Source organism: Mastigoproctus giganteus, chromosome 3 (genome assembly GCF_048544385.1).
Source record: "Mastigoproctus giganteus isolate SK-2022 chromosome 3, ASM4854438v1, whole genome shotgun sequence".
Taxonomy (NCBI): domain Eukaryota; kingdom Metazoa; phylum Arthropoda; class Arachnida; order Uropygi; family Thelyphonidae; genus Mastigoproctus; species Mastigoproctus giganteus.
In genome coordinates, this window is record NC_143577.1 from 131892356 (window position 1) to 131920239 (window position 27884).

Sequence of the window (27884 nt, forward strand, 5' to 3'; positions counted from 1 at the left end):
TCCGAAGAACACTGGGCCACCATAGTCGATCAAAGGCCCCAGTGAAGTCTACCATGATTGCAAGGGAGTACTTAAAGGCTGTGTGGGTTGCTTGAGTGATTAATCTGTTAATGGCATCTTCTGTGCTGCTACCTGCTTTGAATCCAAATTGCTTGTCACTTGGAAGTTTTTGTTCTTCATATCTGGCGGTTAAGTGAAATAGGAGCAGGCGTTCTTGTAACTCGGCCATTACAGAGAGCAAGGCAATCGGGCGGTAGGAGGTTGGAATTTGTGGTGGCTTGTGTTGATTTTTCAATATAAATTACTGGGTTGCCATTTTCCAAGATGTTGGAAAGGTGCCTTCTGTCAAGGAGAGTAACAGGAGAGCGTTCTGCAAATTTTTTAACCACATCCACTTCCAGCAGATCAGCACCAGGTATTTTTCCTACTTTCATTTTGTTTATTGCCAAGTCCATCTCAATGTTAGTGAAAGAGGATTCCACAGATGCAGTATGATAGTTCTGATTTTCATCTACTATTTCTTGTTGTTATTGACTCATAGCTGCAGCTTCAATGGGATAAATGGTGTCTAGAATATTGTTAATGCTATCCTTCCAGGTGTAAGTAGAGGAGCCATCCGTCTTTAGCGTCGAATCGAGTACCTCTCCTCGCTGCAGCTTGTTTGTTACGATCTTGAAAAAGATGCCTCAGGGGTCCTTATTCCCAGAAGTGGATACCAGGGTTTGCCACGTTGGCTTTTTACTTTTACGAATTAGCTTTGTGTATTCATTTCTGACAATGCGGTAAGCCTCCCTGGCGGCATCTACCTCATGGGGAGGTAGCCTTGATCGTGCCTGCTGGAACATTTTTCTTGCATGGTGGACTCTCCTTCTGAGATTCTGTAGTTGGGGATTCCACCAGGGAACTCATACCGGTAGGGTCTTCTGCGTGAGATGGCGAGATCACATGCAGATCTTATGGCAGTGGTAATAATCTGTACGCAATCGTCTGAAGGGAGTGGAGTGCTTCAGCGAGTGGAGTGTCTTCAGGGAGTCTTCTTGTTAGCTCAGTCCGAAAGCGTTGCCAGTCTTCCTTTTTTGAATTGTACCGTATCACATCTCGTGGGATCAGAGGGGTCCGTTCCACAGAGCGGACCAGAGGAAATGATATCGCTCTGTGGTCCGATGTGGTCCAGGCTTCTTGTACAGTCCATTTGGCTAGTTTGTTGGCAATGTCTGGGGTGGCTGCTGTAACATCTATGGTGCTCTCCCATAGGGGGCCGCTGTAAGTTGGAAGTTCATCTGGTCAGTTTATTACTTGGAGGCCTGCGGCTAAGAAGAATTCTTCTAGTTTTGCACCATTTCTTTGTGCAGATCTGTCAGGGGTGCGACTGTGATCTGCAGTCGCACCCCTGACAGAGCAGAGATCTGCAGTTTGCATCCATGGCTATTAGTAGTCGTCCCCTCGGGAGAGTCTCAAGAGCATTCGGTTGAGATCGCTGGGGTGATGTCTTCACCCGGGTGAGTATATATTGTTAACAGGAACAAAGACCCTAACTGAGTTATGATTTGTGCACAGGCACTGTTTGCAGTGCAGAGTGGTGTAATCTTTGTTGTGCTGATTTCTGGGTTTCTGATGATTATTGCTGCCCATGGGGTTTCGGTTTTACAGTAGACCATTTTATAGGATGCAGAGTAACCTGTGACCACACCTGAGCGAACATACGGTTCCTGTAATAAGTCCACATCAGTTTGGTTTTCTTCTATTTTCACTTTTAGTTGGTCAGTTACCAGCCTCGCTCTTTGTGCGTTCAGTTGAACTATTTTTATTTCATGGTGGCAGTTTGTAGAGGGCCCTCTATCCATAGTTGATTCTCATTTGGTATTGGCTTTTGGCTTTCATGTATACCATACAGTTCCCATTCCTGATTGAGTGTTGATGAGGAGCTTTCACTGCTTTGCAGTTTGCACAGACTGGGAGCTGGTCTTTTGCTGGACAGTCTCTGTACTTGTGCCATTTTTGGGCACAGTGGCCACATGTTGAATCACGCTGGTTGCATGTGTGTGATGTGTGGCCAAAGCGAAGGCACTTGTAACATTTCGTAACTGAAATATGCTCCTTGAACCTATGGCTTCCCCAGCATATGAAAATGTGACTCTTGTTTCTAAGATTTTCCATGCTCGTGTGGAGAGCTGGATTACCCAATTGACATTTGAATGTGTTTTAGGTTTAGTACTGTGTTTTGGGCTAACGTCTTCTTCCACAGTGTACTCAGGTTGGTGCAGATTTAGGTTTTAGTGGTAAATTTCCTCTTTGAGTTCTTCTTGCTGTATGTCAAATAGGACAATTGAGGGTCCTTTTTTCTTGGGAGCCTCTGCCTTTAAACCGTACTTGGTAAAAACTCTTGAAAAGGCTTTGCTACCCACAATCACTCAACATATCCTCCAGACGAAACCACCTGAAATCCACTATGCCGTCCCAGGAAAATCATCAATCACTAACTTGGCAGCCACCACAGAACGCATCCTCTCAGAATTCGAACAAAGAGCTGAGCTAGCAACCAAGAATCTCGATATAAGCGCAGCCTTTGATGCCGTGTCGATCCCGGCCTTGCTCCTCCTGCTTAAGGAGAAATTTCACATTCGAGGTGATATGCTGTGCTTTTTGGAATCTCTTCTCTCTCACAGGGTACTTATTCTCTATCGGTAACAACACATCCTATCCTGCGACTGTTGGAGTACCGCAGGGGGAGTGTCCTATCCGGTGTCCTGTTCACAGCTATCATCGTGCCCATTATTGCCTCAATGAATGGTCTCGTATGCTATGCCGATGACCACAAACTGCTGACACAAATTAAACCTGGCAACAACCCCGTTCAGCTCAGCAAAAGGATCAATTCCCAACTTAAGGATCTAGAATTGTACCTGGCAAACTTCAATCTAAAAATCAACCCACTGAAGTCTGCTCAGGTTATATTCTCCCTTAAATCCATGCCGACAGCACTCAACGTTTTGCTCGCAGGGGTGCGAATACCAAACGTACCCTCGCACACAGACCTTGGCGTTCTGTTTGACCAAAAGATGTCATTTGTCAACCAGATCGACAAAATCAGTACCAAATTCTCTCCTCTACGATGGATCTCAAAGCAGCAGCTGCTACACGTCCGACATCATGTCACTGTTAAAAGGTTCATCACCTCCACCGTCTACCCCGCCATTCTCTATGGTGCAGAAATATGGGCCTCCGTTGCACATACAAACCTCAAATGGGTGTACACCGCTGAATACTGGCTACTGAAATGGGCCAATAACAAGCTTCGGCTACCTCCCGCTACCACAACCTCCATGATGGCAAAAGCACTCGACATCCCGAGGAAGAAGTTCCTGATCGTGGAAAAGAGGCTGGTCTTCACAGCCAAACTCATCACGGGCCAGATATCATCTCCAAATATTTGGAACGCTTGCTCTTGGAGGATTCCACAGCCAAGCCTAAGGTCGGTACCAGCACTCATGGCTCACCACAACAGGCTTGTACTCACTGAGAGATTTCTTCCCAAGCAGATGCTCGCCGCCCTCAACCTTGTGGACGCCGACATCGACAGCATAATAAGTAACAAGAAGGACAGACACAACTTTATCAAAGCCCTTGAACCCTGATAAATTGCCAAGTTGTATTTATTTCTATATTTGTGTCTAGCTCTGTGTTTTTATGTATTTGTATTTCTTTTGCATTTGTGATCGGTATTTTGTAGCCTTTTGTATGTGTTCGCTGTATTTTGTAGCCTTTTATATGTGTTAGCTGTATTCTTTAGCCTTGTGTATTTGTACACCTTACTTATCTTTTCCCTAACTGCTATATGTGAACCCCTGGTGCTCATCGCCGTGATGGGATATTGTAGTGTAACGCTTTATTTACTTATTTTCATTACTTAAAATTGTTTGTGCCTCTTCTCTGGAGTTGGTTTTAATAACCATACCTGGGTGTCTAGTCTTCTGCATACTTTTGATCTGGATCGTCTTTATTTGGTCTTTTAGATTTTTGGTTAAGGTCTCCTTTACAGCATCACTTGTGTCAAGCTGCGCGTCTTCTGTCGGCTTAATCAGGATTATATTTGATTCTGTCTTTCTTGTTAGTGTTTTGGTTTGGGTTCCATCTGGTTTATGGGATGCTACTTTAGCGCCATTCCGCAACGCCTCCGCGAAGGTAGGGGGGCGTTGTTGCATTTGTTTTCCCCCTTTCTGAGGGCGAACCTCCCATTTCGCTTGCAGTTTTTCGTATTCTACGTAGAGGTTTAAAATCACCGTCTCCATCTTGCTGAATATGGTAATGAGGTCAGTGCGGATAGCAGCAGTAATTTTGTTTGATTTTCCCACATACTCCTCAAGCGTCCCTCTGATAGCCATAATTTGGTCAACTGGGGTTCCAGTTAGAGGGGGTAGAGTGGGGTTCGGGTTTGCAGCTGGTTCTGGTACTTCGTTTGTTTCTTGATGTGCATCTTTGTTCACCTCTTTCCTGGTCTCTTCAGTCACGTCCGGGTGCGAGCGAGTCAATTGTTGTGAATCCTTGGGTTCACAACTGCTTCTCTTTCCCTTTTCTGGGCAGTAGATTTCGCCTAATTGTCGCTCCTGGACAGATAAGTCCGCAGGAGTGGGAGAGATTTGGTCAGTTGTTGTGCTGTCTCTCTCTGCGTTGTTTTTTCCAGCACTTGAAATGCTGCTTTTGCATTGGCTGCAGTAATATCTAGATCGAGCCGTGGAACTTATCTTTGGAATTGTACATCTTCCAGAACAGCACTCCCCCAGGGTTCTTTTGCAGGGGCCATTACAGATCAAAAAGACTTTAATATTTTTTCCGCAGCAATCACAAGTTTGTTGGCTTGCGCGACCAGGCATAATGATTATTAAAAGGAGGGAGAATTGGCAAAGAACAAATGTTTAAGGTAGCACTACAATTGGGGCGGAAGGCTTCTGCAATTTTTATTATTTTTGTTTATTTTTTTATTTTTATTTTATTTATTGGAAAAATTACTGCAAATTCTATTTAGTTTCTCAAGTTCCTTATTTTTAAAGTGTTCAACTGCTAGGCAATAAAAGCACTTCCTACTATGTGAGGAGTGTTTGTGTTCAGTTATATTTAGCGTCAGCTCGATTTTCCCTTCTTTAAGTGCCCTAGCGGGTAGCCGATGTCCACTGCAGTGAGACAAAGTATACCGACCACTTGCCGGTTGACCTGATTTAGGTGATCTGTTAAATGCTCGTCAACGTCACCTTGTGCTGGAAAGCATTGCGCTGGCTATAATGCTTGGCTGAACAAAATAAGATATGTATTCAAGTTTTTAAATTGAGAATAAAGTTATTTACCTGATCTGAGTGAGTACAACTTGCCTCAGGAAAAAGCACACCAGAAACTGATTCGCTGGATATCAGAAACTCGACAAGATGTTGAGCATAATCCTTTAAAATATTCATTGAACAGGAGCCTAAAAACATGCGACCGCACAGTGAAAAACTTACTCTACGGTCCAGGCAGGCGATCACCTGGAAAGCCTGCCCAGTGTCCGTCAACACCATGGGGAGGTTGGCCACAACTAAGCATGTACCATGGCCAGCCTCAAAAGTCACGTACTGAATGTCCAAAGAGAGTTTGGAGTCATTCAAAAGAACTCCGTGCCAGCAAGCCGGCAACAGAGCGGGCGCGCGCGGGCGCACACACACACACACACACACACACACACACACACACACACACACACACACACACACACACACACACACACAGTCATTCCCAGGAGACAGGACAGCAGAAGGTGAAGAAATAAAGAGAATAGCATAAAATAAAACAAAAAAATTAAAAAAATAAAATAAAACAAAAAAATTAAAAAATAAAACAAAAAATTAAATAAAAAATTTAAAAAAATCAATACATAAAAAATAAAATAAAATAAAACAAAAAATTAAAAAAAAATCAATCAATAAAAAAAAAAATAAAACAAAAAAAAATAAAAAATAAAATCTTTATCTATGTATTTGTACACGTCCAAATTAGTCCGCAAAGAGAAAAGGGATACTGTCACACAGCGGTAGAGATGTCATTCAAACAAGATCAGCAGTATATAATTCCGTTAATTTGGAATGGTATCAGAAGTGACTGGTTGATGATGGTATCAATGAGCAGAGGAACGATTGAGTTGTGGAGAGTCTTGTTAAAGAATGAACTAGAAAAATGCAGAATTTGTAAATCTTCGTGCGTTCTTGAAAACCAGCAAAATTTTGGATATTACGCCATCAAGATGATAAACGAGGCAACGGGTTGTATTTTCATTTATGAAGTGTTTTCATTTTGATTGCTTGCATTAACATTCAAAGACTTCCTGCGAATAAAAGCAGCATTGCAGAAGATTTGAAGGGCCTGGAAATTGTTGACAGATATAAGTGCCTTCTCACATCCAGGAGACAAGTTTGTACTGTTGCCCAATCTTAAGTCCTCGTAAATAGAGCATTCAAAAAGTATGTGAGAAGAGTCTTCCGGTAGACCACATCGACAGGACACTGTATTATAGAGTATGAATTGGTAGAGTTTTGTGTTAAGCGAACCATGTCCAGTTATTATGTAGGAGGTAAACAATGAGGGTTAAAACCATTTTCTGTTGAATGATGAAAATAGTGCAGTTACGTCGGGAGCGAATTTTTTGGTAGAATTTCATCTATTCTGTCAGGTGTTCACTAACAAATTCCAGCATCGGGTTCGTTCAGTTTTGGGATCAGCCTGAGGGTTAACAATGATTCCCTGAAAATCCGTAGAAATGCTTTTGCGGATGTAAAAGCCAAGCCCTGTAAAGATAACATGCAGGTCAAGTGGTAAAGCATCTGCAAGAGTCTGTAGAGCTGGTGTTGATACTGTTCGGCAAACGTGAATTAGGCTAAGGAGAGAACAACGTTGAATAGTGGATAACTTAGTTTGTACAGTTTTACCAGCAGTACGTCTAACCCAAAGGCTGGCAGCATAGGGTGCCCGCCTTTGGTTTATGGCATTATGGCAACATTTTAAAATAGATGTAGGGTTTGGTTTTAGTGTTCAATCCCCAGTCTTGTCTGGTAGCAGCATTTGCGGTAAAACTCATAACTTTGACAGACAGATGTTGAATATGTGCAGTAAAGGAAAAGCGGTCGTCGATGATGACTCCTAAAAATTGGGTGCTTCGGAAAAGTGGAAGTGATTTCTTGTCAAGTTTTCAACTGGTGGTCTGCCGTAGTCTAATTTGTGTTTAAAAATCATGATTTTCGATTTGGTCGGGAATAATTTTAATTTGTTCTTAAAGGACCAAGACAATAGTTCAAAGAGTACTTTATTGGCATAGAGTTCTAAATCAGATCTTGAGTTTCCAATCACAAAAATTACAAGGTCATCTGCATACGCAAGTTGTTGCACATTTTGAAATTCAGTTGTCCTAAGCAGCCAATCATCAAGAACTATGTTCCAAATCAAGGGACCCAAAATTGTCCCTTGGAGGCAACCACGGGAGACAGATCTGTGAATCTTCGCGCTTTTAGTGATGACGGTGACAATGCGATCAGCAAAGTAGTTTCTAACAAATTTATAAAGATGAAGAGAACAAAGTTTGGAACGAAGCCTATTGAGGGCGCTCTCTCACCATAAGGTATCAAAAGCGCCCTCAAAATCGATAAAGATCACCATAACGTACTTGGAAGTGAAGCTATCAATCAGGTGGTGAAGTTCTAAAAAGGCGTCTTCGCATCACGCCCTTGCCTAAAACCGTATTGAAGAGAGGATGTGTAGCTTGTAGCTCCTAGCAGTGTGGTAATTTTATTAGCGGTTAGTCTCTCTCTCACTAACACTTTTCCCAGGTGAGAGAGCAATGCTATGGGGCGGTAGGATCTGAAATTGTCTAGTGACTTGCCAGGTTTATGTAAAATCTTAAGAATGACGTATTTCCATGGTTTGGGAAACGTTCCAGTATAAGCAGTTGTTGAATAAGTTAAGTAGAATTTTGGGCCTTAGGTCATAAAAATGTTTGATAAATATATTATCAATCAATTCATCTCCAGGACATTTGTTCGACTGAATTTTATTCAGGATTGAAGTAAGTTTCTCTGCAGTGAATGGACTTGTTTCTTCTAAAGTAAGATACTTTTGGTTTAAATCTCGAACAGACAGATGGTATTAACTGTCAATATTGAGATCATCATTCGGCAGCAGTTGGTCAAAAGATGGCATTTATGGAGTCTGTTAATGTAATAGTTTCCATACTGTTGGAGGTAATGGAGTTAAAAATGTCACTCAGGATCATTTTATTTTTAGAAATTTTACAAATGACACCCCAAGGATTATTATTCTCAGATGTATGGACAAAATTGTGCCAGGATTGCAATTTGCTTTCATAAATCAATTTTAAGTATTTTCTTTTGAGAGTTTCGTATTCTTCGTGTAATCTGTTAACTTCTTAAGGCCAAGGATGCCGTTTGCGCTGAAAATTTCTTCTGGCTTTGTTTACAAGTTTCCGAGTAGAAGAAAGTTTGTTATTCCACCAAGGTGTGCAGTTAGTTTTTCGCTTCTATTTATGCATAGATTTCTGAATTGCAGTAATGATAATGTTTTGAATCTGCAGTGCTAGTTGTTCGGCGGTAAGATAATTAAAATTTTCTAGGTTGTCTTCAGGCAAGTCAGAGAGAACAGAACGATTAAAACGATCACATTTTATATTTCTAAGAGAGTAAGGTATGAGATTGAGAAGAGGTTGTTGAAGAGGAAGAGTTGATCCCAGCAGGAAGACGGTAGAGCGTTGGTCACTTGTTGTTAGGTCAATTTCTACGTGTCAGTCAGTGATATAAGGAGCAATACGGGCTGTAGCCAGAGAAATGTCTATATTTGATTCACCCAGGGAATTAGATAAGAAAAGGTAGATGGCTGGTTTGGTTGATTCAAGACAGTAAGCTGATCGGAGAAGATGGTATCCTCAAGCAATAATCCCCAAGCATCTGTGAAAGAACTATGCTACAATGCAAACTTGGAGTTTGAGTCAAGTAAAATTAACAGAGGAACAGGACCTAATAAACTGAATACGGAATCAATATAGTGTAAGTGAGCTATTATGTCAGATGACGGAGGGATATATTGAGATAACATAAGTCGAGTGATTAGGGCTGAAGACTTGAATGCAAATGGCATGATGCGATGTTAAACAGGACAAAAGTAAACCTGCATGGCTCGAACGGGAAGCGATATGTCAGAAGACGAAAATCGGAGGCATACCATCCTGACTGCATAACACTGACTCTAAAGTTCTTCGCCGGTTAGATGGTCTGGGAATGCATAACAAGCAAAGGAGTGTGGAGAATTAAGTATATTAACGGAACGGTGAATGCAGAAACGTACATTGCTATCTTGGAGGAGTGCCTAAAACCCGTTATTAGGAATGACCACACAGACGCCCAAAACTGAATTTTTCAACAGGACTCAGCACTTTGCCATACAGCAAAATTAGTAAGTTTTATGCCATTTAGATTTAATGAGGAGTCTGTCTTCTTGTCTCACAAGGCTTAAAACATAATTACACCAAAGTTTTCCCTCTTATTTCTCCCTTAAGTTGCAGTCATACTTCAGAAATGCTGGCTGGCATTACAGTGTTGGACTGCCCCGGCAACAGTGCAGATTTGACCTCTATTGAAAATTGCTGGTACAGAATGTTGTCTAAAGTTGTTCAGAAGAAGCCAACAAGTAAAATTCAGCTGCAGGAGAGCATTGTAAGGGGTGTGGTACTACGAAATTGGGCAACCGTATGTCCATTAGCTGATTAACTCTATGCCAGATCGTTGCAAGGCTGTAATTGCAGTTCGAGAAGGAACAACAGAATATTGAGGACTTATTTTGCTTATTTACAGTACACAATACTATTATGTTAACTTGTCATTTCAGTTTGTACACGTAAATGCAATGAAATGTATGTTTGGTTGTCATGACTGCCATTTGCTTGATTTACTACGTATTTTAATTACGCATTTTACTCTATGGGAAGACAATTATGGCAATTAGGTATATCCGGTGGAGTCTTTTTAATGGATTTCATTCAGAAAGATATATATCCCATCTAACAAATGAATTTCGAACATTTTTGCAACCCACAATGCAGCGCAAAACATATTATTTGCAAAATTCACAAGTGATGCAATTTTTCTGTCAGCCACTATATATATATATATATATACACACTGAGTGGACAGAAATCATGGGAAAACTAGTAACAAGCAGGCCGACCTTTTTCTCGAATAAGGGCACTCACACGGAGGCATTGAGTCCACTAGTTCACGAATGCGTTCCACAGTTATTTCCATCCAAGCTTGCTGCATCGCTGCAGCTAGAAGCTTTGGGGGATCCAAAGCTCGAACGGACCTATCCACAGCATCCCAAAGGTGCTCGACAGGGTTCATCTCCGGTGAACGAGGAGGATATTCCATTGTGGTAAAATCTGCCGAAAGTTCTTCGAACCGTGTTCTAGTCACCACGGCTTTGTGAGGAAGCGCATTGTCTTGCTGGAAGAGTCCATTGCCTTGTGGGTGCACGATGACCACGAAGGTATGCAGATGGTCTGTAAGGATGGATACGTAAATTGGACCGTTCAGAGATGCGTCTAGACGAACCAGAGGTCCAACCTTGTGCCAATTGAGCACTCCCCAGACCATTACCGACCTTCCACCTGCCTGAACAGTTCCTTATTGACATGATGGGTGTATAGCTTCGTGTGATTTCCTGAAATAGAATTCAAAAATAAGTCAATTTGTACCTGAAAAAATAAAGGTAAAAACAAAATATCAAAAATAATATACTCAAAGTACTTATTTTTGCAAATTCGATGATTTTAACGTCTTTCTCAAGGGTCAGCGATCAAAACCAAGGAAAATCCAGCAAGAAGTAAGGCCACTGTTTCTAACATGAAATATACACAGCACGTCGTAGGTATAAAGAAACCAAGTTATTATAAAAGCTAGGAAGTCGGATTAGTCGTAGCGGATAGTGTACTGAATGCTGGCGTATAATTCATGGCTGACCCCGACGGAGTCGGAGAAATGATAAGTGGTAAAAAAAATACTAAAAGATTCCGGCGAAGGCTGAAATAATGAGTTGGAACAGTGGGTCAGCAACAGTACTTACTGTATTTCTGTGCCGGAGTCGTGCAGTCGGCCGTAAGGAGTAGGCCAGTGTGTTGCGCTGGAGATAAAGAATGCTACTTGCTCGCGTCAATGACTATATAATATGTAAAAGCGACCTCAGGAGTTAGTATTAGTATTAGTAACGGCCGCATGGTGCAAGAAAGCCTATGGCTTATGCTGCACCAGCCAAAAAAAAAAAAAAAATCCGAACAAAACAATGATAAAAACAAAAACAAAAAAAAAAATAAATAAATAAATAAAATAAATAACTAAATAATAATAATTAATAAATAAAAAAAATAAAATAAAAAATAAATAAAAAGGAAATTAAACCTATCATCCTATGCGCTTCCCTTACCCGAAAGTACTATCCAGATGACCTTTGAATTTCCCCAAACTGTCAGCCTCTACCACCCATGAAGGCAACTTATTCCAGTAATTTATAACTCGCTGGCTAAAATAAAACTTCCTGCAGTCCAATCTAAACATTTCCCCACGTAACTTGAATTTATATCCCCTAGTTCTAGCATCATTTATAATCTTCAAAATTTTGTCCTCATTCATTTTACTGATGCCTCTCAGAGCCTTAAACACCTCAATCAAATCTCCTTTAAAGTCTCCAATTTTTTTGCGGTTCATTGCAGTTGTAGCCTTGTGATACCATATTCCAGCAGCATATGTAATCGCTGGCAGGAAAATAGCTTTATAGTAGAGGATGAGGGTTTTTCTACTCAAGCGCCATTCCTTGCGTGTGATTCGCGCAAAAAGTGCGGAGTATGCTCTAATTTTCTTCCGTAAGTGCACTATATTTGGTGTAAAGCTCAGATTCTTATCTAGTACGATTCCAAGGTGCTTTAATTCGGTGGTAAGCTTAATTTTGTTACCTTGTATCTTGATTTGAGGGAGTCGTCTGGTGTCTAGGGCTCCTTTTAATAATATAGATCTTGTCTTCGAAGATGAGATCTTCAAGTTATTGTTGTTAGTCCAGTCCTCTAGAGTTTCTATTGCTCTGTTGGCGGGGGGTTCTCCAGTTGCGCCCAAGATCCCCCAGGCAGCATTAGAACCACATCATCCGCATAACTAGGGGAACGACGTCGCCGAGTTCCAGGTTCAAAAAGCCATCTAGAACCAAGTTCCATAGGAGTGGACCTAGGATTGAGCCCTGTGGGCAACCTCGAAATACTTCTCTTGTTACTGAACAATATGGTGCCCTGACTGTTACGAATCTATTCGACAGGTAGGATTTGATGACTCGATATAGATTTGATGGTAGGTTGGCCTTCCGGAGTCGGGCCAGGACGCTTGGCCACTATAAAGTGTCAAACGCCCCAGCAAATTCTATTGCTATGACCAGAAAGTATTTCTGATCTGAGGGAGTTGCTGCATTAGTAATATTTTCCAGGACATCCAAGGTTGAGCATCCCTTCCTAAATCCATATTGTCGGGGTGACTGCAGGCCGGCTGCAGTGTAGTGGATCCCTATTCTGTTTCTTAATAAGTGCTCAAAGAGCTTGCTCAGGACTGATAACAGTGCTGTGGGCCTGTATGACCCCGGAAGGTCCAGTTGTTTGTTGGAACTTTTGGGAATGAGGCACAAGTTTGTAGTTTTCCAGGCCTGGGGGAACAAGCCTCCTTTGAGGCAGTGGTTGTCTCGATATAGATTTGATGGTAGGTTGGCACCTCTGGAATGGTTTCGACAGCTTTCTTGACAATCTCTGGCTCCAAAAGATCAGAACCAGGAGACTTCTTGTTTCTAATCCTCATGGCAGCTGTTTCCAGTTCAAGTTTGGTGAAAGGGTCTTCTGTTGCAGCCATGCAGTAGGTTTCATTGTCCGCACAGAGGGTTATCTGCTCTGGGGTAGAGGGGGCAAGATGGTCTTGAAACATGGTATCCATGATATTAATAATTGTTTCTTGCCAGTTGCGGGTATAAATACCCTGCTGTGTCCTCGTCGCTAGTATGGTCTCGCCCCTGGTGAGTTTTTTTGTGGTTACTCTGTATACCACACCCCAGGGGTTATCATTCCCAGTGGTAGAAACAAGGTGTTCCCAACTGCGCATCTTACGCTGGCGTATGGTTGCCGTGTACAGGTTCCTTGCATTTCGGAAGTTCTGTCTTAGTGCCTCCACTTCCGCTGCCGGCTGGGAGCGCCTTGCCCGCTGGAAGAGTTTCCTTCTCCTGTGCACCTCCTGCCTGAGTCTCTGTAGTTCTGGAGACTACCAGGGTACAGGCCCCGGGGTTGTGTTTTTCGTTTTAATAGAGGTGTTGGCAGCTTCAGCGATGAGACCAGCTACCGTCATCTGGTGCTGATCCGGGCTGAGTCTAATGATTTTCAGCGATTGGGCTGCTGTGATCAGTGTGGCTTGGAAGAGTGGCCAATCTGCCTTCTCTATGGCATATCTTGGCTCTGCTTGCCTCACTGCTTGGTGTCGACTAAGGGAGCGCTGGAGCTCAAACGTAATGGCCCTGTGGTCCGACGTGGTCCAGCTTTCTTGGACGGTCCACGATGTTAGGTGGCCAGCGAGGGATTTGGTAGCTAAGAAGACATCGATTGTGGCCTCCCCAATCGAACTAGAGAACGTTGCCAAATTGTTTGGCCTGTTGATACTGTGTACAGACTAATCGCTAAGTAGTCTTCAAGTTGTTGCCCGTTCTCCACGTCTATCCGTGGTCTCGCTGAACCACGCTGGGGACTTGCAATTCACATCCGCTCCCACAAACATTTTACTGTTTGGGAAGTCTGTCTGGTTACTGGTGGTATATCTTCACCTGGGTGACAGTATGGCGATACCGCATAAAGTTCACCCAGGGGCGTGATAATATGGTCACATGCAGCCCAGGATGTGCAGTAGTTGGTTAGATTTGTTGCTGTTATATTTGGTTTCCAAATCAATATGCAGGTCCAGGGTGTTTCTCTGTTATCCTGCACTATCTTATAGGCCAGGGGGTAACTCCTGACCTCCTTGAGATATGCATATGGCTCCTGGATGAGGAACATGTCAAGATTTGCCTCGTTTGTCTTCTTTGTGAGCTGGGCCGCTACTATTTTGGACCGTTGTGCGTTCAGTTGTTTGAATTTTACCCTACCTTGTTGATGTTATAGGATTTAGGGCAGGCGGCCATAATCTAGTCTCATTTGGAAAGTGCTCTTTGCTTTACAGTACACTGGACATTCGCTGTCCCTAACTAAGTGCTCTGCTGGTAGTTTATGGAATTTGCAATTTACACAGGTCGGCGGCTTGTCTTTATTCGGACACGTGTTGAAGTCGTGGCCACGTTCTGCACAGTGGCTACATGTGGGTTGAGTTTGGGCACATGCATGAGTGGTATGCCCAAACCGGCAACATCTGAAACACTTAGGGACAGCGACGTGTTCCCTAAAGCGGTGACTGCCCCAGTTTATAAACACTCAGTTGTTCTGGCTAAGCGTGATCCAGGCCGCTGGTGACAACTCGACGACCCAGTGGTAAGTATTTCCTGTTCTGGCTTTCGTCTTGAACTTGGGAATAATCAAGTTGGCGGGTTCTTCTTCCGGATGTGCGTGCTGGAGGTTTCTGTAATACAGTTCCTCCTGGAGAGAAGTTGGTGTCAGATCATTGTCGAGGTTATATATCCTGATGCTAGGTCCTTTGCATCTAGGGTGTTGGGCTTCATGTCCCAGTGTTTGAATCTTCTCATTTTGTAGGATTTTAGTTGCATCCTCTTTTGTTTGAGTCTCGATGATAATCCCTACGTTTCGGGTCTTCCTTACCGATTTTATTTTGGTATCTCTGAAGTCGTCTGCCAACTTTGTGACCACTAGGTTTTTGACCTGCTCGCTGGTACTGTTTTCGTCAGTGGAGGTCGGGCGCAGTATTATCAAATGTGGTGTTGGCAGGAGGGTCCTGCGTTTCATCGCTGTAGTCACAGTTGCAGTTGGGTCAGCAATCGGTCGGGTCCTCAGGGCTTGCACATACGAGGGAGCGCGCTGTGGCATTTGGTCTGCTCCCACGGATTAGAAGGCCTCCAGTTTCGCTTTAGCTGTTTCGCACTCTAGCTTGGTTTATAGTAGGACTGTCTCCAAGTTTGTCTAGATGGGCACTATTTTTCGTCGAAGTCCAGTAGTTATTCTGTTGCTGGTATCTTTCAGGAGGTTCTCTAACGTTGTTCTGAGGGAGAGGGTCTTTTCCAGTACCGTCCCCTCTGGAAGAGTCCGATCTAGCGACTCTATGTTTTCGTCCTGCTTTACATTGTCGGTATTTTCTGCTTGAGAGCAGAGAATGTTCTGACTTCCTCTAGTTCCTTGATGGCTTCTTGTCTCTCGGTCGCTCTGTTCGACGAACCGTTTTTTATTATTTTTCCGCTTGGGTGCGGAGTTCGTTTCCTCTGTATACTCAAGCTGCACAGTTTACAATAGAGTACTGCCTGCTGTTTCCTGCGGAGCAGTGTTTATTTGGGCGGTGTTGCTATCAGTATCTTGTGGCATCTTGAACCAAAATTCGGATTACCGAGCTATTCCAGATAAACGAATGTAATGCATACCGTTGTGGAAAGTGATTCACAAGATTGCAGATGGTGTTGACTACAACTTCATAGCACAAGTCCAAGCCGAGATATGGCGTGTCAAAGTTTCAGCTCACTCCCACAGGTCACTGAGGAGGGGTGGGTGGTGGGGGAAGCACATTAGAAATTTAGAAATCATTGTTCAGTAACTGTAGTGGTAAAGTAAAGTGTAAAGTGTGTTTAGGGTCAAGCGGCACCAGGGGGTTCCCCCATCTCCGCGTAGTTTACATTGTGGGTGAACCAATTGACTGGAAAAGCCAGAGATTTAAAGGTGTGTGGATATTGTACATGTGTAGCGTTGTGTACCGTTGTTCTTCTGGTCGTTTAGCCGCCAGACCCCTACTGAGGCCCGACGTTGCACCACTTTAGCCCCGTGGGGGCAGACCAGGTACCCACTAGTATATAGTTCACTCTGGCAGGTCCTGCCACCTAATTTCCTGAGATTTCAGTGGCTAGGCCCTAAAAAAAAAAAAAAAAAAAAAAAAAAAATGATCGCATGCGCGTCGCGGGAAGCGCTAGGGAGAAGTCCAGAATGCTCGGCGAAATTAATTTAGATTGGTCACTTTAGATTGTGTGGGGCGTGTTCACGTTGCTGTCAGATAGAGTGGGGAGAAGGCTGAAGACTGGGGGGGGAAATAGAAATATGGAGCCGAAAGGAAAGACAACTCCAGTTTACAGTGGGGCATGCCCATACCCCACCAGAGGGAAAAAGGGATGGAAGAAGGGAGAAGAGACAGCAAAACCATCTCCTCCCCCTCCCATGCAGGGAGAGGGAAAAATAGCAGGCCAGTCAAGGGGACTGGCCCAGATCGCCAATAGGGCATGGATGCAAGAGGCCACAGGACAGGTGCCGAGGCAACAGGGTTGTGCCATCCGTGAACCCAGTGAGGGTGTTTTCATCCAAGGTTTTGGTCTAGGTTTGGTAATGATTTATGTAAGTTCTGGTTACGTATTCACTCATGGGATACAAGTCCTGTCCGTTGTTCAGCGAGTTTGTATTCGTCGGTGGTGACTCCGTCCATAGATCGGCAAGTAGGAAATCCGGACAGTCAGCCAGGATTTTGGTGGCGGTCTATGCAGGTTATGTCATTCGTTGGTTCAGTTCTCTCATGGGATCAATGTCCCGTCCATGGATCAATATTCAGTTTCAGTATGTATGCTGTTTTATTCTTGTTGTTCTGGGTTTGGTGGCATAGGTAGAGTCTGTCGTCTTGCAAATAAGCACTGTGCAAAGTTAGTGAGGGCATTGTAGGTTGCCTCGTCTTCTAGTAGGTGGTGCTCTTGGTTTTTAGGGTTGAAGCGGACTCGTGTGATGAAGTGAACCCGAAGATCTTCATACAATTCACACTCGTGCAGCAGGTGGTCCCAGGTTTCAAGGGAGCCACACGCACATGCTGGGTTATCTGTTAGTCCGAAGAGATTAAGCTTATAGCGGATGGCTCCATGTCCAATAAGAAGGTAGGTGACATGGAGACCAGGGAAGAGCCATGTGGGATATTTTGGGTATACTCGTTGCAAGTTTGGGAGGAACCTTCGGGTGACATCTCCTTTGTCAGACAACGTCCAGCGTTGTTGCCATATTGATGTTAAGTAGGTTTGCAGCCTGTACTTCTCAGCTTTACAATTATTTTCCGGGTTCGTGGTGTGGTCCTGGAAGGTTGTGGCTTTGCCGCGTCTGAGTTGCTGAAGCATGCCGGTGCGAGTCACCTCAAGATCAAGAGGGAGAGCACCCGTGATCACTTGTAGTGCGTGGTCACCTGTGGTCGGAAGTAGTCCAATCCTCTTGCACCATCCAATCGTTGAGGTGACCAGCTAGACACCTAGTGGCCATGGTGGCATCCAGGGTGGCCTCCCAGAGTGTCGAACTAAATGTGGGAAGATTGTTGGCGCGATTGATGACGACAAAGCTGCTGTTGGCTAGGAACTCCTCCATCTGCTGTCCGTTTATAGAGCCTCTACGCTCCTGGGTCTCGCTGTGCCATAGAGGTGAACGACAGTTCAGGTCGGCTGATATGAGGATCTTAGCTCCTGTTAGTTCAGTTTGCACTTTGTGTAGATATTGGATGTATGGGAGAATGTCCGCCCCCGGACGACAGTACAAGGAGATGACGTAAAGTTCTCCTAGGGAACTAACGATGTGTGCACAAGATGCCCACTCGTGGCACAGGTGTGAGATCCTGGTGACGGTTATGTTCGGGTTTCTTACAATGACAGCAGCCCATGGGGTTGCTCCATCCACCTGAACGATCTTATAGCTGAGTGGGTACCCCTGGACAGCCCCAGCGCAGGTGTAGGGTTCTTGCAGCAGGAGGATGTCTAGGTTTTCTTCTTCGGCTTTTTGCCTTATCTGTCCCGCTACGGCAATTGCTCGCTGAGCGTTGAGTTGGAGGAATTTAATGCAAGTGGTGTTATAACTTTTAGGCAGAGTCCCCATAATGAATTTTTAATTGTTGGGCGCTTCTTGCTTTAATATATACCGGGCATTTATTATCTCTGACTGAATGTGTGTGGGGGAGTTTTTGCCACTTGCAGTTTGCACAGGCTGGGTCTCTTTCTTTATTTGGGCAGCTTGCGTGGTTGTGCCCTTCTCAGCACAGTGTCCACAGGGAGGCTCCTGCTGGACGCACGTGTGGGTGATGTGGCCAAATCGGCAGCACCGGAAGCACTTTGGGACCGCGATATGTTCCCTGAAGCGGTGGGAGCTCCAGTTTATATATATTCTCTCTTGTTTTGTTATCACCCTCCATGCCTCGGGGACCAGTCCGACCACCCAGTTTATTGAGCTGCCATTCCCGCTCTTGGTTTGGTGTTTAGGCACTAGTAGACTTGCGTGGTCTCTGTCTGGTAGGTGTTGTTGGAGGTTTCTTGTGTATATCTCCTCGCAGATGGAGTGGGAGTCAGATCCGGGTCTATGCCGAATATAACAATTGAGGGGCCTTTTCTCTAGGCAGCTCAGCGGAGAGCCCGAGCGTCGGTATCTTGGCATTATTTATGATCAAGTTGGCAACGTCTTTTGTTTCCGTCTCAATTATTACCCCAGTGTTATTCGTTTTCCCGGTGGCTCTAATCTTGGCCGTTTCTAATTCTTGCGTCAGAGAGTCAATGACTTTCTTTTTGACCTCTTCGCTAGTTTTAAGAGTGTCAGTAGTGGTTGGCTTAAGAACCACAAGATGTGGTGTAGGGAGCAGCGTCATCCTGGGTGCGGACTTGGTGTTGGTGGTGTTTGTGATAGCCTTTGTTGTCACAGGTTGATTCCTCAGCGCATCAGAATATGTCGGGGCGCGCTGTGGCATTTGATTTGCCCTGCATTCCATATAGGCCTGTAGCCAGGTGGTTGCTTTCTCTTTGTCAAGATGTTCCTCGTGTAGGATTGTCTTTATCTTGTGGAAGATTGTGACAATCTCAGATCTGAGTGCTGCTGACACTCTATTTGAGTTTTCTTTGAAAATGTTCTCAAGTGCGGTTTTGAGGAAGAGCGTCTTTTCAAATATAGTACCCTCTGGAATGGCAGGGTCGAGGGGTGAGTCCTGCTGTTTGTCTTCTTTCGGGTCTTTTTGTGATGCAGTTATTTCAGGCTGTTCCTTAGTTTCTGTCTGGGAACGTGTTTCCCGCCCAAACTTGGGGATCAGCTGATTGCGAATTTTCTGCTTGTTGAGTTGGGATCCAGAACGGGGATCCTCCTCTTCGTCCTGGGGTTTCACAATAACAGGGTCGTTACTCTGGCCCTGGGGATCATTGTGTTTTCCTATTCTTCCCTCCATTTAACGAAATTCGGATAACCGGTACAGTTCGGATTATCGGGTGTATGATAGGATAATAAGACAGGCCACTGAAAATGATTACAAATGATGCCTACCACAAGTCCGTGGCTTAATTTAAGGGTACACAGTTGGTTATGGGAATTTTGAGCTATCCCCTATGTCAGCTGTGGGGGGGAGAAACACCTAGGTGTGAAAGTGCTCCTAGAAAACGGGGTTACTTCTTCTTACAGTTTTCGGAGGCGTAATCACGCTGGTGAAATCAGTTTCACAACAGGAACAATAATTAGAAAGATCTGTCTCTTCCATGGAATGTGTATGGAGGTGGGGGGGGACACTGAGCACATGGTACATTAATTCCGCAAAGATAGAAGTAACACAAAATGGTGGGGCACTCTTGCAGCCCGGAAAGCACTAACTGGCGAATCCTCCCAAGTCAAGAATCAGATTTGAACGTGGCAGCCGCGTTATATCGGAGCACTCTCCATTACCTCGTTGTGAGCGCATGGTGACCTGTCTCACAACAAAGGAAATAGATAAAGAACGTAAAAATCTGATTGTATTTCCCTAGAAAGTTGGAAAAGTCTCACCCTATGAGTCCACTGTTGGTTGATCTTCAGCTAGAACCAATAATTTTTAACTGTATTATATTTAAAACACATAGAAAAGACAAATTTTTGCAGAGCGATAAACAACACGTTCGTACTGTAAGGCAGCCATATTTGCGATCCCAGTTTCATAGTGACCATGCGGTCTGACACAAAGAATACAAATAAAAACGATTCTAGCAGGCTAAAACCCAGTAAAGTACAGAAAGTTACTCGCCGCGGATATCCACTGAGGTTTTAATATCACTGTAGGCACTTTTCCTGCGAAGAAAAACACTTTGTACACATAATTTAAGGCAAAATCCACGAGCGGTAAAATAACGTGGCAGCACGAAAGGCAGCCATATTGGCGATCCCAACTGTAGTGGTACAAGTACAAAGTACAAAGTATGTTGAGGGTCAAACGGCACCAGGAATTTCTCCCATCTCCGCGAGTGTTCGCTGTATCGAGGGACAGTACTCTGTCAAGACCAGAGATTTAAAAGTGTGTGGATCATGTGTTGTGTAGTATGTTGTGCCCATTGTTCTTCTGGCCTATTGGCCGTCGAGCCCCTGATGAGACCTGACGTTGTCCGTACTATGCCAACGAGGAGGCTGGCCAGGTGTACCTTGAAATTTATTATACTCTGGCAGGTCCCGCCGCCTAATTTCCTGGGATTTCAGCAGCTGGGTCCTATAGAAAAAAAAAAAAAAAAAAAAGGATAGATAATCGCGGTGGTATAATTGCAAAATCGCTATTAAGTTACTGTGGGGTTTGTTCCCCGAAATTACCATGGGATTGTACGCTAAAATGACAAGTTCTAGAGGCCTAATGGGGCGGGCAATAATTTTGGTGCTAATTTAAATTTGGATGCGTGGGGCTTTCGCGGTGTATAGTCAAAGAGAAGGGTAGGGAGACTGAAGGCTGGGGGGGAAGAAAGAGAAGTAAGGGGCCGATAGGGTAGATGGCCCCTGCAGTCAGTGGGGCATGCCCATGCCCCACCAGAGGGAAAGGGGGATGGCAGGAGGAGGAGAAGACAGCGAACCATCTCCCCCCCCTTGCCAAGGAATAGGAGTGAAAGCAGGCTGGTCAAGGTTGCCAGCCCAGATCGCCATATGGCTAGGTGGCTGCAAAGTGCTGCAATCATTTTTGGCCGCTTTTTTGGCCGCTAGGGGGATGATTGTGTCCTTTCGCAATCTGTTTTGGCCGCTAGGGGGATGATTGTGTCCGGCTGTCTGTATGATATGCTCCGTAAACTTTTCTTGTTTTGTGTGTTTTTTATTTAAAGTATTAAGTTCCTATTAGTGCCACCACATAAGGATAGGCCCTTGGATTGCCAGGTGCAAGTACTGTATTATTTGAACGGACAACAGATAAGTATTAAATGAATTTCTGCATGTTCATTCTGCTACTCCATATAAGCGCTTTCAGCCATTATCTTGTAGTTCAACTTATACATGTGTCCAACTGACACTTGACCTTGACCAGGCATTAGAGTATTGCCTAGCCGCTCTGTTCTTCCCTCCCTACTTAGACCCCTGCTCCCCGTGGATTTCACTGCAGGGCAACTAAGGCGACCGGCAGGTCACAGTGCCAATTGCTTGCTAAACCACAACTGTGGTGATATTAAATTATCTAGTAACACTACAGCAACTGAATTCAATATGACAAATACTACCTCTTGTCAAAATTCTAGCGTCTGCACCATCTGTTGGACCAGCTCTGACCCCATTGTCCAATGTATTGAGTGCAAACAATTAATATGCAATGACTGTACCCATTCTGACCTGAAAAAATTAAATAAAAGTCGGCGGAAATCATTCTGTTGTGATAGATGTCGACTCAGAAATTCTCAGAAAAGCCCTATAACTGTTGCAACGCCAAACAGCACGGAACCTGAGTCACTTTCCTCCTCTTCCGCTAACAAAGTTGAAATGCCGTACTCTAGTACATTTGAGACAAATATCATGCCAATAACTAGAAATACCGACTCTGAATCGTACTTGGATGAAGCCTCTAATCCTTCTTTGTTGTCTTTGGGGTCGCATCAAATATCAGATGCATCAACTCAAACACATATATCTTTGCAGTCAGAAGATCTCAGCGCTAACTCCTTCCCTACGGAAACTCTGAATCCAACCTTTGGTATTCTGCAATCAACTGAATTCCAGGAACTACTTTTTAACACTATGCAGAAAATCCTCATTCAAACTCATCTAATCAGCGCACCTCATACTGCAAACTCTGAAATTCTCCTGGATTCTAATACACTCAATGAAGGAAACAGCGAGCTATCCACGGAGATCTGTGGTATAAAAACAATATTAACTAATCAACAGGCCGAAATTTCTGACATTAACGCCCAAATTAAAAATCTCACATCAATTATGTCTTGCCACTTAAGGGAAGCTAGGAAGAATTCTGAACCTATTCTCGAAACCAATGGGCTCAAAGTGAATACGAATTCTTCATTAACTGACGATGCCCTCAGTATTGAGACCAGATCTTCACCTTCCACCGGCCTCAATACTTCTACTGCTGCAAATATTAATTTGCCCAAGTCTGCTAACATTCATGACTCAAATCATTCAACTGAGCAATTTATTGCCAAACAGACTCTGTTAGATGATTTTTCTGATGTAAATAGAACCACTCCTCCTACCTACTCTCCTCTGCGGAACAGTTCTGTCTGTACCTCTATTTCACAAGCTCAGAGTCACCAAGCGCAATCCTCTTCAACATCAGTTAAGGCAACATATGCAAAAATAACTGCTGCCACATCTAATGAGGTCTGCAAACCTGTCTGTAGATCTGCCGCCACAGCGAGTAAACCTGTTTCTAATTGCCAGTCTCAAATATCACACCAAAGATCAAAACAGAACAAACCGTCAGAAAATATTAAAGCATCTATATCTCAAGATACTTTCTCCAAGCTTCCAGCCATAACTCATCAAACACAGAATGTAACTACTGCAGAAAAATCTCAGTTACTCAAACACAAGTATAATATCACAATTATTCCCACAAAAGACCGAATTTTTCTTTCTAGACTTGGACCCGCCACTAAATCTGAAGACCTTATCAACCTAATTAAAGAAGAATATGGTTTCGGAGTAGATGTCCGTTCTCTGAAGACACGATGTCCCGCTTACTCATCTTTTATAATAACATGCCTTCCATCACAAACAGAAAAAGTGCTGAATCTAAGATCCCTTTTATCAGGGGCTCTAGTAAAACGCTTCACGGCCAGACCATCAAGGGAGTCCAAAATCTCCTCTCCACCGGCATAGCAATCAGATACCCTGCTATCTACACATACTACGTTCTCCTCTCGTCAGAGAATCCCCAGATCCCTACTGTTCAGTGTTTACGTTCAGAATTGCAGGAGTATAATTAGCAACCTAAACCACTTCAGAGCAATCCAAGGCTCACATATTTACGACATTTACCTGCTCACTGAAACCTGGCTCTCCATTGATATTGATGATCGGGAGATTATAGATGGACAATATACAATCCATAGAAAGGACAGAGGATCTCGTGGAGGCGGAGTAGCTATTATACATTCTAACCATATACTCTGTGAAACTGCATCAAATTTCACAAATATTGAATCAGTATACTGCCTTCTTCATCTTGGCAAGTTAAAGGTTTTAATAGTATTGCTTTATTTTCCACCTCCCCTAACTAATATAGACCTCCAGTACTTAGAAAGCTCGCTGGAATCAATCTTCCCACTAATTCAATCTGCCGACATAGCAATGGTTTTGGGTGACTTTAACTGTCAAATGGCCAATTTAGGATCTTCTTCTCCATCACTGCAGACTAGGGCTCTCTTTAATATGCTTCACAGCTATGGTCTGGAACAAATTTGCAACTTTCCAACCAGAGAAAATGCCTACCTCGACCTAATATTTCTCTACTCATATAGATGTTCACACCGACAACCCCATATTTCACTCGGATCATTCACCAATTACTTTTGACATCACAGTGACTTCTCATAACTTCAAATGCAGCCCCCGTACTCCTCGATTCAATTTCAGAAAGGCTGACTGGCCTCTGCTCAACCTAGCTCTAAGAAATGTAGACAAGCAGCTCGCTGACGCTACGGATGACATCGATGTGCTCACCAACAACCTGATTAACTGTGTCCATTCAGTTATATCTGACATTGTTCCTCAATCCCATCTTACCGCACGCTCTACCTACCCGCACTGGTATAACAGTGAACTAATACGTAAAATTAAATCCAAAGAATTCTACAGAAACAAGTATAAGCAAACAGGTGACAGTCAATACTATGAAATATTCAGCCAACTCCGCAAAGAAGTGAAAACTCTCATATTAAACTCCTACAACATGTATACAGAGTCAGTTCAGGATAGTCTGCTTACTCACAGAGATATCAAACCATTCTGGAATTTCATGAAGCATAAGAACATAACCAGTAGAAAGTTACAACTCCGTAACGCAGATGGAATTCTCTTATCTGACGAATTCAGCATTGCTCAAGAGTTTGCCAAACACTTTTCCAGAATTCAAACAAATGATATATTGAGACCTGCCTCATTTCCTGACTTCACACCTGTTAAAGATGATATCCTCATTAACCTCTTTATCACTGATGAAGATTTAAATTCGGCATTAAAAAGCATGAGAAATGACTATACTAGAGGCCCAGATGACATTCCAGGCTTATTTTGGAAAAGGACTGTCACTACATTGAAACCCCTCATACTGCGGATCTTCAACCTGTCTCTCAGGCTGGGGAAGTATCCTAAGCACTTTAAGCAGGTCAATATAGTTCCTATTTTCAAAAAAAGGTGATAAAAATGACGCATGAGATTACAGACCCATAACCTTGCAAAACAGCCTGGCTAAACTCTTCGACACAGCAGTGCACAAACATCTCTTCGAATTCTTCAAGCCTTTTATTGATCAGAATCAACATGGTTTCTGCAGTGGCAAGTCAGTAGTCACAAATTTACTTCCTTTCTGGCAATACACCTCGGAAGCTCTTGATAACCACCTACAAGTTGATGCAGTCTACACAGACATATCCAAGGCATTTGATAAAATACCGCACGAACAACTTCTGGAAAAACTTAAGCTATATGGTATCCGTGACCCTTTGCTCTCATGGCTACGCAGCTATATCACGCATCGTTCCTTGAACGTTATCATAGATCAAGTGAACTCAGACTGTTTTATACCACTAAGCGGAGTACCACAAGGCTCTCCCTTAGGTCCTCTTCTCTTCATTGTTTTCGTAAATGATCTTCCTTCTTTCATGTACACCTCCAACGTTCAAGTTGCTCTCTATGCAGATGATCTTAAGATCTACTCAGCAGTGAAGGAGACTACCGATTCTCAACAGCTTCAATATGCTCTCAATAAATTCTCTCTGTGGCTATCTCTGAATGGTTTGTCTGCTAACCCCTCGAAGTGCAAAGTAATCTCTTTCTCATCTTGCAGATCTCCACAACTAATGAATACGGAGTATAGTATTAACTCTGTGATCATCGAAAGGTGTGACCAAGTTAACGACTTAGGGATTCTCTTTTCCAGCAGTGCTAAATTCGATGCCCATGTCCTTAAAATCACCAGCAAAGCATTCAAAACACTGGGATTCATCAAACGGAACACATACAAGTTCAAAAGCTACAGATATGCGGTTATCCTCTATAAAACTATTGTTCTGCCAATCCTTGAATTCAGTTCACCCATCTGGAATCCTCACACAAAGACTTTAACTAACAAAATTGAAGCAGTCCAAAAAAATTTTGTCCGTTACCTTACGTACCGCAATCCTCTATTCTATCACTCAGTGTATTATGAATCGCTGTGTGATTACTTTAATCTGAGGCCTCTGTGCACTAGAAGAGTTACTGCTGACATCGCCCTTCTAGCCAAAGTAATCACTGGAATTTATGAAGCATCTGATATCCTGAGTAAAATAAACTTCAATGCTCCTTGTAGACAAGTCAGGAACCTTACACCGTTTCGCCTTGACTCTGCCAACACGGACTTAATGAAGTTCAGTCCACTGAACAGAATCAGCAAATCAGCAAATGACTCTCGCATTGACTTCTTTGACAACTCCCAATCACTGATGAACTCCATCCACAAGTTTGCCTCTTCTCTTAAACTGCAAAGTGATTAGATCACATCTAATTATTGTAGTTTATTATTATTTGTTATATTATTTTTCTATTCTCTAACGGATTAATTATTACTTGTTTTACCGGTAACTTAACTTAATACAATCCTCTTTTGTACATATGCTTTTATTGTTTGAATCTATATCAATGTTTATCGTCCTGTTGGATTTCATATTATTGTTATTATGTTTATTGATCTGATCTCAGATACACTGTTAATGGCTACCTGTTGTGTATCTTGTTATTAATAAAATAAAATAAAATAAAATAAAATCATTTCTCTGAGCCCTTGCATGGTAGTATCTGGGAAGGTTTCCGTGGTTGTGTAGACATTCTGCTGGCCTGCACGGCATGGTTGTTTACTGCAGTGGTTGAGGCAGTGGAAGCGTCCTTCTCCTTGTGAAGAGTTCCTGGGCCAGCCGCGCGAATGCCTTGTATGTGTCAACTTCAGTTATGGCGAGGTCTTCTTGATTACGGAGGTTAAGCTGTGTTCTAGTAATGAACCTGCAATAGAGGTCCTCATATAGTGGGCAACTGTACATTAGGTGCTCCCACGTTTCACGTTCACCGCAGAGGCAGAACGGTGTATCACTCAGTCCAAATCCTTGTAGTTTGTCTCTAATGGCCCCGTGTCCCGTCAGCAGGTAGGTGGTGTAGAGTCCTGGTGAGAGCCACGGTGGATAATTCGGGTATACCAGCCGTATGTTGGGTAGAAATTTTCTAGTTATTACACCTTTGCTGGAGGTCTCCCAGCGGGCCTGCCAAGTTTGTTGGAGGTAAGCGGAGAGACGGCTCCTTTCTACTTTGGGATCATTTGACAGATCTATGGTGTAGTCGAAGCATGTTGCCGTTCTGCCTTTGGTCAGTTGATAGAGTAGCCCATGCTTAACTATCTCCAGGTCCAGAGGGAGGGATCCCGTTAGAGCCTGGAGTGCGTGGGTACTTACAGTGTTACATGCTCTCGAGATGGTTAAGAGTATGTGTCGCTGTGTAGTCTCCAATTTTTTCCGGTTCACTGCTGTGGTAGCCTTGCGATACCATATTCCAGAAGCATATGTAATCGCTGGGAGGAAAATAGCTTTATAGTAGAGGCTGAGGGTTTTCCGTCTCAAACCCCAATCCTTGCGTGTGATTCGCGCAAAAAGTGCGGAGTATCCTCTAATTTTGTTCCGTAAGTGCACTATATGTGGTGTAAAGCTCAGTTTGTTGTCTAGTACGACTCCAAGGTGCTTTAATTCGGTGGTAAGCTTGATTGTGTTACCTTGTATCTTGATTTGAGGGGGTCGTCTGGTGTCTAGGGCTCCTTTTAATAATATAGATCTTGTCTTCGAGGATGAGATCTTCAAGTTATTATTGTTAGCCCAGTCCTCTAGAGTTTCTATTGCTCTGTTGGCGGTGTTCTCCAATTGCGCCCTAGATCCCCCAGGCAGCATCAGAACCACATCAACCGCATAGGCTAGGGGAACGACGTCGCCGAGTTCCAGGTTCAAAAAGCCATCTAGAACCAAGTTCCATAGGAGTGGGCCCAGGATTGAGCCCTGTGGGCATCCTCTGAATACTTCTCTTGTTCTGAACAATATGGTGCTCTGACTGTCACGAACATATTCGACAGGTAGGATTTGATGACTTGATACAGATTTGATGGTAGGTTGGTTGTGTTATTTGTGTTATTTGGTTTTTAGGAGCA

General features: G+C 43.5%; 1 protein-coding gene across 1 annotated transcript in view; it reads left to right on the plus strand.

Moving 5' to 3' along the window:
- The window catches only part of LOC150088274 (uncharacterized), a 694119-nt gene that overhangs the window by 325972 nt on the left and 340263 nt on the right, over positions 1-27884 (plus strand). The gene's annotated exons all lie outside the window — the stretch shown is intronic.